The sequence below is a fragment of the Physella acuta genome, unplaced genomic scaffold (genome assembly GCF_028476545.2).
Source record: "Physella acuta isolate Inbredline_101_S28 unplaced genomic scaffold, ASM2847654v3 ptg000622l, whole genome shotgun sequence".
Lineage (NCBI taxonomy): Eukaryota > Metazoa > Mollusca > Gastropoda > Physidae > Physella > Physella acuta.
The window spans coordinates 822,597-834,960 of NW_026732141.1; the positions used below are offsets into that span (position 1 = coordinate 822,597).

The window sequence follows — 12,364 nt, forward strand, 5'->3', positions numbered from 1 at the left end:
GGTGTCAGTAGAACATGAGATGTGAGTGGGACAGAGACCTGTGTCAGTAGAACATGAGATGTGAGTGGGACAGAGACCTGTGTCAGTAGAACATGAGATATGAGTGGTACAGAGACCGGTGTCAGTAGAACATGAGATGTGAGTGGGACAGAGACCTGTGTCAGTAGAACATGAGATGTGAGTGGGACAGAGACCAGTGTCAGTAGAACATGAGATGTGAGTGGGACAGAGACCGGTGTCAGTAGAACATGAGATGTGAGTGGGACAGAGACCTGTGTCAGTAGAACATGAGATGTGAGTGGGACAGAGACCGGTGTCAGTAGAACATGAGATGTGAGTGGGACAGAGACCGGTGTCAGTAGAACATGAGATGAGAGTGGGACAGAGACCGGTGTCAGTAGAACATGAGATGTGAGTGGGACAGAGACCGGTGTCAGTAGAACATGAGATGTGAGTGGGACAGAGACCTGTGTCAGTAGAACATGAGATATGAGTGGTACAGAGACCGGTGTCAGTAGAACATGAGATGTGAGTGGGACAGAGACCTGTGTCAGTAGAACATGAGATGTGAGTGGGACAGAGACCAGTGTCAGTAGAACATGAGATGTGAGTGGGACAGAGACCGGTGTCAGTAGAACATGAGATGTGAGACAGTGCGTGGGCGTGTTGCATTGGAGGTCGGTTGATCTTTTTGTCAGAGTGTGATTCTTTTTATATGCGTTGGACGGCAGTGCCAAATGAGGTGCCCATAGTTTAGCGGCTCAACACATACACGACACGTATTTACACACGTCTGTCACATTTGGGTGCTGCGAGAAGGGCTTGAACGTAGACTACCAAAAAAAAAAAGTCACGCGTCTGTCACAGTTGGCGTTTTCGGCATGATGGAAACGAGAAACAATAAGAATATCCATCAGCATCACATCCACTTGGTCACACAATTATATATATATATATATATATATATATATATATATATATATATATATATATATATATATATATATATATATATAACCACTTTAATAGCTTTAGACGCGCGCCCCTCTCGAGATAAATCCTTCCCTGTAAGTAAATCTACACGTCTTTGCACAATTATTTGTGTTTTTTTTACTTTCTCGTATATACGAAGTATAGAGAAAGTATTGTAATCGTGCACAAAAATAATATGAAATTTTGTCAGTTTTCACCGTTTTACTCCTCAGTCCTTCATCACATCCGGAGTATAGAGGACTTAATTTGATCAGGCAAAAATTATAAGTACAAATATATAAACGTTTTGGCGTTTTATGCGTCATCGAGTCGTAAAAACTGGACTTGCAATTCTGTCCGTATGTCTGTATGTCTGTCTGTGTGTAAACACGATAACTTGAGTACCGTTACAGCTAGGTTGATGAAATTTCATATATAAGTATTTTATCAAAATCGTAGATCCGTATTAACTTTTAAGCGATTTCCGATAACCGGAAGTGATACTTTTTCTACTTTGAATTTTTCAAAAGCCTATAACTTGAAATGAAATTTCACACAAGTTAAAGATCTAATTGTCTGCCTTCTGTCGAGTTTTGTGTAATTTCCGTTGACCGGAAGTAGTAATTTACGCTATTTCCGATTTCTGAAAAAACTAATGTAAATTTATAAAGTACTAATAATATTGCGCACTATTATGCACATTTTATTTGGCGTTCACTTTGTGTGCAATTCTTTTTTCTACGAGATTTTATTCTATTTTAAAAAGTTTAAGTATTTAAAATGGATTAAAAATCATGTCTATATCCCTAGTTCCCATTCCCTGTTGTTTTATATAAGAATATTCGAGAAAGATTAGGGGAGATCACTCCCGGTTTATTTTGTAAAGTTTTCACTTGTGACTTTTTTACTTTCTCGTATACGAAGTATAGAGAAAGTATAAATGTAATCGTGCACATTTTTTTTTTTAGATTTTCACAAATCTCGACGTTTTACACCTCCCTGGGTAGGAAAAACATAGTTTTGCAATTTTGTCCGTATGTCTGTGTGTGTTTGTGTGTGTGTATGTGTGTTTGTCTGTGTGTGTGTATGTGCGTCTGTGAACACGATAACCTGAGTACCGTTACAACTAGGTATGAGTATTATATCAAATTTGTAGTTCTGTTTCAACTTTTCAGTGATTTCCGATAACCGGAAGTGGAACTTATTCTACTTTTAGTTTTTCAAAATCCTATTACTTGAGTGCTGTTTGAGATAAATAAATGAAATTTCACACAAGTTAAAGATCTAATTGTCTGCCTTCTGTCGAGTTTTGAGTAATTTCCGTTGACCGGAAGTAGTAATTTACGCTTTTTCCAATTTCCTAATAAACGCTTATGAATTTATAAAGTACTAATAATATTTCACACTATTATACACATATTGTTTGCCATTCACTTGGTGCGCAATTATATTTTTTCTACGAGATTCCATTCTATTTTTAAAAGTAACTAAAAATGGATTAAAAATCATGTCTATTTCCCGGGTTGCCATCCCCCGTAGTGGTATATAAGAACACGAGCCGACCCGCGGCGTATCATACGCCACTATTTAGTTGTTTTATTTTCTACTTTTCAGTAATATGTGAATTCGACAGTACCAACGCTGCCACTAAAAATATTTGCTTTAAAACACTATCAGTAGCTCCTTAAGGACGAACCCACCCCCCCCCCCCCCCGTGAAAGTAAACTCCTCTTAGTTACATCCCCTAAGTTTAAAATCGTTTCAAACTAAATTATCTGCCCCTAATAGCCGTCACTATACCCGGCTCTACGATTGTAAACATTTAGCGTGAACCACAGCTCACTAGACTATGTAGGGGTTGGGGTGGTAGGGAGCGCGCTTACAGCTTGGTGTTTTCTATCGTCTCCAAGAAGAGAATTATATATATATATATATATATATATATATATATATATATATATATATATATATATATATATATATAGAGAGAGAGAGAGAGAGAGAGAGAGAGAGAGAGAGAGAGAGAGAGATTGGAGAAAGTTTAGGGGAGATCACTCCCTGTTTATTTATGTGATCTCTTTCCTAGCAAAACCTGTTACTTTATTTCCGTGACATTTTTTTTCTGTAAATTTTCCCCTGCTCAACCACCGCTTAGGCCGTGCCCCCCCCCCCCCCCTCTCCCACCATCACTCATCTCCGCCACATATGTAACTTACCTGCACCCGTCACTTTGAACACCACCGACAATCTATATCTGAGCTTATATAAAAGTATGCACAAAAGGCTGGCAATGTAATTATCCATATTCCCAAACAGTGAATTTCAATCATGAAATTCTTGAGCCTGATGAAAGCATTAGTCGTGGTGTGGCTGATCATGGCGGTGTGTTCTGCTAAAGCCGTAACTACTAACCCACCGCATGAACAAATAGATGGTAAGATACTACAGTTAACCTACGTTTTAAAACTCTTTTAGCGATAACGTTTTCTTATGTGACAACCTTTAAAAGCCCTTAACTAAGACTGTTGTATGCACTGATATTCCTGTCTACGTCCTACCGGTAATTGCAACATGTCCAATAAGAGAGTCTAGAGTACCGTGGGATTCCCCACCAGGGACAAACTAGGGAGTCTTGGGCGGGGCCCCGTCAGATTTCTCAACCGAGGCCAACCCCATTTAGAAGAAATATTTTTGTTTTCAGTGAATCCTGGGCTAAATACACGTTCATTTGATAACAAAATGCATGTACACAGATGAACCGGATAGATGAGGCTCGATGCCTGGGAACAGCAACCCATTTTGGAGAGAAAACTACAAAATCAAACAACTGCTGCATCGTAGTTCTTTCTTGGATGGACAAAGGCTGTGGAAGCAACTCCAAAAAGAGTCAACTGCCCATATGGCACACATCAATTAGACAATGCTTAATTTTATTGAAAAAAATCCCTTCCAACAAAATGTTCTAAAGCAGTGGTTGAAATCCCGCTCGCAAATTTGAACTGACAGACGAGTAAAATGTAAAAAGCATAACAGACAGTTTTTTTAATTTATTTTAATGCGGGTAAAGCTGGTTATTGTACACGATTTTATACTTGCTTTATTAATCCATTAGGTTGCTACTATAATGACCACTATTACGAAAAAGGACAGGAGGTTTCTCCAAAATGTTTTTGTGAGGGGTACCATGCCGTGTTCTGCCAGGTGGGTTTTGTTTGTTTTTTAAACAGTTGACCCAGGGGAGGAACTAGACCCTGCATGCGAAAAGGGGGGTGGGACCCAAAATCCGAACCAAAAAGAACCATTTTTTCACCTTTATAGACAAAAGGTTTTGTAAAAACAAATCTACTACTGTAGTGGTTGTTCTACAGTAAGTAACACATATTGTTGCATAGAAAAAAAAAACAGACGCTGTGAGCTTTGAAAGATAGGCAAACCTTCAAAACACTTCAACGACTCAGTGCTCCTCTTTAAATTGTCTAATAGTGGTGCCCATAAAGCTCATTTTAATAGCTATTTTTAAATACTTTTGTACTAAGCAAAATAAGTTATACCAATGAATAACTAATTATAAAAAGAAATGTATTCAAAATTAATAACATACATAAAAAACAAGAATAAAACAAACACGAGAAACCATTACCATATCAAAATACCATTTTTCATATCATTGGGCCGGCTTGTCAATTTTCACTTAACATTTCACAGTATTCGCCGTAAGACAATTTATAAATTAAAAAAAAGTAACTCAGACAATAACACACAAATTCACCCCGAAAACAACTCAGCATGACAGGTCTTTGCCTACTTTACGCCCCCCCCCCCCCCCGCCTTCATTGTACTCAGCAGCCACAACCCCTACAAAAATAAACATTGTAATGACACGATTCACTGACTGACACATCACCCCCTACCCCCTCCCTCTCACTCAGGTTTTTTTTTACCCCTATGATTCATCCTTTCGCTTGGTTTTGATGTTTTTACTAGCTCTGGATTGTTATTAGTTTAATATTTATTACTAGCCGTCCCGGCCAGGTCCTGCACTGGCCTCTGTAAAAAAAATATATCTGTAAACGACCATGACTTGCACCCTAACCACAAACAAATTAAAAAAAAAAACACTAACCCAAAAACAAACACAAACAAAACGCAAACCCTAACGCAAAAGCAAACAAAAACTCATACCCAAACATAAACGCAAACGTAACGCAAACGCAAACAAACAAACGCAAATACGCTAACACATAAGCAAACGCAAACACAGAAGAAAAACCAACACAAACGCAAACATAAACACAAAACGTGCTCTCTTGTGAGCTATATGGCGCCTACGTTCGTTTTAAAGAGTGCGATAGGCTTTAGATGGCATGCATTGCTATAGTCGTTCACTAAATCGAATCAGGAGCGTCTTTGGTGCCCCGGGAGAGTGGTATTGGGCTCCCTGACACCTGACTATTACGGAGAGTGATTAACGTACACTCAAGGCTTTCATACACCACGCCCTGGGGTGTGCTGGCCGGTAGTGCATGTAAACCCGTGCCCCGACAAATATGATCCAAGAAAAATCGCGCAGGCATTGTTTACGTTTAAATAACCCAGTTTTAGAAAACAAGGTCATACGTCTAAAATATAGGATTGGTAAGACACTGATGAAACTCCTAATATATTTCAAATGACTTATATCTAATCCCTCGCCAATGTACAGTGACGGGTATGCTAGTATATATATATATATATATATATATATATATATATATATATATATATATATATATATATATATATATATATATATATATATATATATATATATACTGCTGCGCTGCTCAATAGACTATAATTGCCACGCAACCACATAGACTACAACAGCTACCCGTCTATAGTTCTGTGTAGTTTATTTGAAAACACATCCGATGCATCATGCAGGCCACGTACACATCACTTGTGGCCAATTAACAGAAAACTATCGGTATATTAATCCGCATAAGATTATTCATAAATGTATGTTTCATACGTAGAGCAAGGGGATAATAAAGTGTTAAAACTGCAACTTAATTATACTGATAACAAAGAGAAGATTTTAATCAGCACATTCCACGAAATAACACGCGCAATACAGGTTGCATTTCTCTAAATGATGACGAGTAAGAAGTATTTTACGATGAACGATTTTGTTGGCTATTACAAATGTTTCTGTGCGCCGTGGCGGCGCCAAGTTAGCGCCTTAGGCAAAACTTATTAAACTTTTATATATACATACATATATATATATATATATATATATATATATATATATATATATATATATATATATATATATATATATATATATATATATATATATATATATATATATATATATATATATATATATATATATATATATATATATATATATATATATATATATATATATATATATATATATATATATATATATATATATATATAAAAGTTTAATAAGTTTATATACATAAGTTTATATACATATATAATAAAATGATTTTTTTTATATTTAAATATTTATATATATATATAAATATATATATGTATATATATATATATATATATATATATATATATATATATATATATATATATATATATATACATATATATATATATATTTATATATATATATAAATATTTAAATATAAAAAAAAATCATTTTATTATTTTTGCCCTTCCCTCCATCACTCCTTTTGTGGTCTTGTGTTGTTTGTTCGGCATTTTTTTTTTGGCTGTTCCACTTTACTAACTCAAGCTACAGTTAGATTAACGTAGCCAACGAGATATATTTCCATTCAGTTTGGTGGTTGACGGCCACATGTGGCAGCGGAATGTGGTTCCTGTAAATGTAGGTCTGTGTTAACAAAGATCATGCATTAATAAAAGCAAAACCTCAATGGCTTTCAAAGTTTTTACTTGTTAAAATTGTTAATGGGTGTGTTAAAAATGAATGTTTATTTGTAAACTTTAACCGCTGAAGATAATACCCGTAAAATTAGATGTATCACTTCTAACCAAACAGTGTGAACTGTCCTATATTTGACCTTCATATATTCGATAGCTGTAATGGAACAACACTCGTAATCAGCAAAAAGAACCCATCACTCTGGCTGTCATCAATAGAGTTCCAGTCGATAGAGCTCCCAGCAGAAGGGCTGTCCCCATTAAGGCTGCAGACAAAAAATTCCCGTCGTAAAGCCCCATTCTCAGGCCTTAGGACTCCCACTTAAAACATTGAGCTGTACTCGATCACTGACACCATCAAAGCACCACGCACTCGCTATTTGCCTAGCTTCAAAACTAAGCGAAAAAAGATGGAGCAGGAGTAGTATATTAGGTCCCATTTGGGTATTATATCGATCGGGGAGAGGTGGAGGTGGAGGAGGAGTGACCTCGATACCTCCGCGTTACCCCGCCCCTTGTGTTCTGAGAAGCTGAGGACAAGTAATTACTTAGCCAGCTATCTCATCATCAGTTCATTATGTGCCCATTTATCTCATTACATCATCAGTTCATTATGTGGTCATCTATCTCATTACACACCAGTGGCTAGCTATCTCATCACATCTATAAATAACTTTGCGACCAAGGTTGAGTGGCTAGGTCTGACGATGCCTGGTCTTACACCAGTTGTTAGTTACAATATTTGTAGTAAAAATTTGTCTTATTTACACCCTTTGTGCTACATATAGTTTATTAGAAGTTTTTATTTTTATTTTTAATTCTTGCTTGTTGGTTTCATGCACGATTATTTATTTACATAGGTGAGACTATTTTGCAGTCATTAAATTTTAAGTTTTCCTAGTGATGACATTCTACACCTTTTTAGATGTAAGCCCTGCTAGGGGGGGATACCTAAAATCTACCCTTCTAGGCTTATCTATTACCGTCCGGTCAGTGCAAGCCCGGCTAAACCCAGACTGGTTAATACCTTAACCTTAGTCTAAATTTTAAAAAAGCAAAAAACTTTAACAAATTAATAAAATTTATTTACCAAAAATATGGAACCAATGAAAAATCACAAAAAAAGAATAGATAAAAACTACTGACACAAAACAGACAAAACAATTTATATCCAACACAATAGGACAAATACTATGTGCAACAAAACAGAACCAAACAAAACCAAACAAAACAAACTTTTTACACCAAACAAAACACCCAGCCAAGTTGCCCAAGCAACCTCACTCCAACGCACGAAGCGCGACCACAGAAGCTGACCTGACCTACATTCTAGCGGTCAAAAAGAAAGAAAATATCCGAGTGGTCAGTTTATATACTGACCGCTTCGGGCGGAAGGGGGACCCCGTGGCCGCTCCCCATTGGACCATGCATATAACAATCTTAAAATAACACATGCACCCATCTCTTACATCAAGCCTATAAGCTTGAATGCAAGAAAAAAAGAAACAATTTACAATAACATTAATCGTGCGTCTGTGTTCCCTAAAAAACTCAAGGCACCAAGATAGTGTTCCCTTTACTGAGGGCTGATCCGCGCTAATAGTCCTGTTGGTCTTTCATCCGGAAGGGCAAGGGGGGAGGTTCAGGATAGACCCGCCCGCTACTAATGGCACACGTTGCCGGTCCATCCCGTCCACCTGGGTCCACTACACAACACACCGTGTTCTGGTTCTGGCCTCAGCGTAAGACCACCGGTAAAACGTCCGCTTAGTTGGTTCAGATATGACGCAACCGTCTTGCTCCACTGGCTCTCGTGCTGTTGCCCGCCTCCAATGACCATGTGTCCGCCTCGACGTACCTGCGGGGCGGGTGTCCAGTTAGCCCTCTTAGTGGGTCAAGAGCTGACGCAACCACCTTGCACCACTGGCTCTCAGTCTGTTCCATGCCCCATGATAGTGCCTTGGTATAGACACACCTGCGGGGCGGTGTCCAGGTAGCCCTCTTTGTGGGTCAAGAGATGACGCCATAAGCCGTTCGTTGTTCACCGGTCTGCCGTACACACCAGATCCGTGCCACGCCCGTGTGTGTTGTCCAGTCTAGACCACTAGACCACGCGAGGCCGCCATCTTCATCACACGCCAGGTCCAGTGCCACACACCGTGCCTTGTCCAGCCACGCACACTGAAGGCTCGTCGAGGCACGTCTCTCCGCCAACCTGACTGGGTGTTTGAACAACAAACAATTCCTACACTAAACATAAACTGAACACATATGGTTCCAAAAAGGGCCTATCAAAAACAAAAAATTTAACTAAGCTACACCTAGCCCTAGCAAAAAAAACAAAAATTTAGCTAGACTAAAGCACTGTCCCACTCGCGCTACCAATTTGTAAGCCCTGCTAGGGGGGGGGGGATACCTAAAATCTACCCTTTTAGGCTTATCTATTACCGTCCGGTCAGTGCAAGCCCGGCTAAACCCAGACTGGTTAATACCTTAACCTTAGTCTAAATTAAAAAAAGCAAAAAACTTTAACAAATTAATAAAATTTATTTACCAAAAATATGGAACCAATGAAAAATCACAAAAAAAAAAGAATAGATAAAAACTACTGACACAAAACAGACAAAACAATTTATATCCAACACAACAGGACAAATACTATGTGCAACAAAACAGAACCAAACACAACAAACTTTTTACACCAAACAAAACACACAGCCAAGTTGCCCAAGCAACCTCACTCCAACGCACGAAGCGCGACCACAGAAGCTGACCTGACCTACATTCTAGCGGTCAAAAAGAAAGAAAATATCCGAGTGGTCAGCTTATATACTGACCGCTTCGGGCGGAAGGGGGACCCCGTGGCCGCTCCCCATTGGACCATACAATCACAGATTCGCACCAAATAAAATAATACAAAATAATCCATTCACCCGCTCACATAGACACACAACACACTTACACACACACAACACTCACACACACACACACACACACATAGACACTCACACGCAACTGAAACTAATATAAAATGAAATCACATAAAAAGTCTTCTTAAATTTTATTAATGCATTACACGTTTTTCAAAATCATCAAAGGCTTTTAAAATATCATGCTGTAAACTAAACAATCTTTCAAAACATACTCGAGTCATAGTAATACCCGAATTAGCAGGAAATTTAAGATCGGTGCCATCCAAAAGATCTCTAAGATTTAAACTGCTTTTGTTCATGAATTGAGTGACGATCGCCAATTTAAAGCCTCTGCGATTCGTCGTTCGTATTTCCGTAACTTTACTGCTACCCCGGGCCACAAGAAGCCAATCCTCACTAGACATCTTGAAATCGCGGAAATAAGCGTTTGTAATTAGTTCCAATAATTTGAAGTGTTAATCGTAATATAATACGATCGAAAATGTATTGTCGATTCGGTTACGCTGAAAAGGGTGTAGTATAACGTTTAAACTACCACCCCAAGCTTTCTCCAAAACAAAATAAACTGCATGTAATCCACAACTGTTGGTTAGAATATCTTGCAACGCTCTTGAATTGTGCACGAGTGGTCTGTTTGAATTATTTTTGATAAATGACAAAATAGCAGGTTGACGTGGTTGTAATCCCTAAACAACAGTTGTCTAAAACAGAATCGATAATCTGTTTTTCAGTTAGGGGCCATTTTTTACCATAGGATGGTGTCGGTGTCTTTTGAGATTTGTCTATATTGTTTAAAAATATTCTTTAAAAGCCGGGTTGGTCTTTTTAAGATTACCCCACTCGCATTCCCACATGTCTATTACCTTTACATCAACACTATCGGTCAGATATCTAGTAATTTCAGCTGTCTTTTCGGATAACTCAGTCAAGGGTCTGTTACTAATGGGGTTTACGGTTCTACCTTTAGTTAAGGGGCAGTCAGGGTGTCCGCGAAAGAGGCAGCCATGGAATCGATAAACGGTTCGTTTACTCTCATATGTCTGGATCCCAAACTAACTTCGCCCCCATGTAACGCTGTTTTTAAAGTCACGTCCTTTGTTTTTAAAACCCATGTTAAGCATATACAAATATATCAATGGGGAAAAATAACACGGTGGTGCGCACTCGTGTAGGACCATCTTGAGACGAGAGCCCAGCTACCCCTAGCACAGTGCCACTCGATCTTCAAGGACATCAAACAAAAAATAGGCCAAAGATTTTCAGTCTTCAATTTTTTTTTGTAGAATATATTGGAAACCTATTTAAAAAGCGAACTAGATCACTGACTAAAATGGCTCAAAATTTTAATGGCATATGTAATTATGGGGGGGGGGGGTGTTTACAATTTTTTCAGGGGAATGTTACGAAAACCCAAGTCAGCTGTTGCGGTGCCAAATATTGACGACAAGCACGCCATGGGCTGGCGAGTCACCAAGATACCAAAACTAGTCTGTTATTGGTGAAATGGTGAGCAAAACGGCGATTGGTGACACTGTTCTGTAGGTGAGACAATGGACGGGTGGGGACACTGTGATGACGGCAGGTTGTGGTGTTTTGTGGTGTTCGACAGGGTGTAATTTTTGTGTGGTTTGTGATGCTTTTTTGTAATATTCGGCAGAGGTTGATGTTTTATTTTTGTGATATTCGGCAGAGGGAGATGTTTCATTGTTGTGATATTCGGCAGGGGGTGATGTTTTATTGTTGTGATGTTGGGCAGGGCGTAATGTTTAGGAGATATGATATTCGGCAGGTGGTCAACATCTGGGTCACAACTGAAAACCCGTGTCACGCGGATGTCGACGTCAGTACGTGTCGATGCGCATGCGTGGCCATGAATGGCGCTGGATCCCTATGGAAGATTTGATGTATGTAAATATTATGCGTGAAGTGAAGAGTGGGAAAAAAGAATGGTAAAAGAAAACGGAAAAATTCTCATTCACCGTGGTCATTGTGTGTAGGATGCGGTTGTGCTGGTTAGATATGGATGTGCTGTTTTGATATGGTTGCGCACTGTGTTCACCTTTGGGTAACTAAGGCTGTCGTATGTATGCTAGTGGTTGAGGATAGTCGCTACATTAACGCTAGGTTGACAGGCTACACTAATTAAGGTTAATTACAGCTGGTTACTGTCTTTGACGATCTATATCGTCGTCACACTCATCATAAGCTGTCACACCAGGGTGCTACAAAAGAAATGTCTCATAGGTTGTCATTAGAATTGGTCACACCGAGTTGCCACAGTAGGTTGGCATAAGAATTTTTTAAAAGCGTTAAACTATAACGTAAGGTTACTGGCTTCTTCTTCTTCTTCGTTCTTAATTATTAGTGTTGAAGGGGAGCGAGATTTATCTTCCAGTGGGTTTGTACTCGAATTTATCAACCATGAGCTTTTTGCGGACTCGACCACGCCTTCAACACAATTGAAGTTGACACACACGTGTCAACTGGTTATGCGCCATTGCATTGACTCCGATTTCAGCCTGCTTTTCATTTTGGATTTGCTTCCATAG

The 12,364-nt window shown here is 38.7% G+C and overlaps 1 long non-coding RNA gene across 1 annotated transcript; it reads left to right on the plus strand.

Moving 5' to 3' along the window:
* The first annotated feature begins 3,249 nt into the window (after positions 1-3,249).
* On the plus strand, positions 3,250-6,875 carry LOC131948033 (uncharacterized). Its single transcript, XR_009387953.1, has 3 exons — positions 3,250-3,406; positions 4,085-4,173; positions 6,778-6,875. It is a non-coding gene; the product is annotated as an uncharacterized LOC131948033 (long non-coding RNA).
* The last annotated feature ends 5,489 nt before the right edge of the window (positions 6,876-12,364 follow it).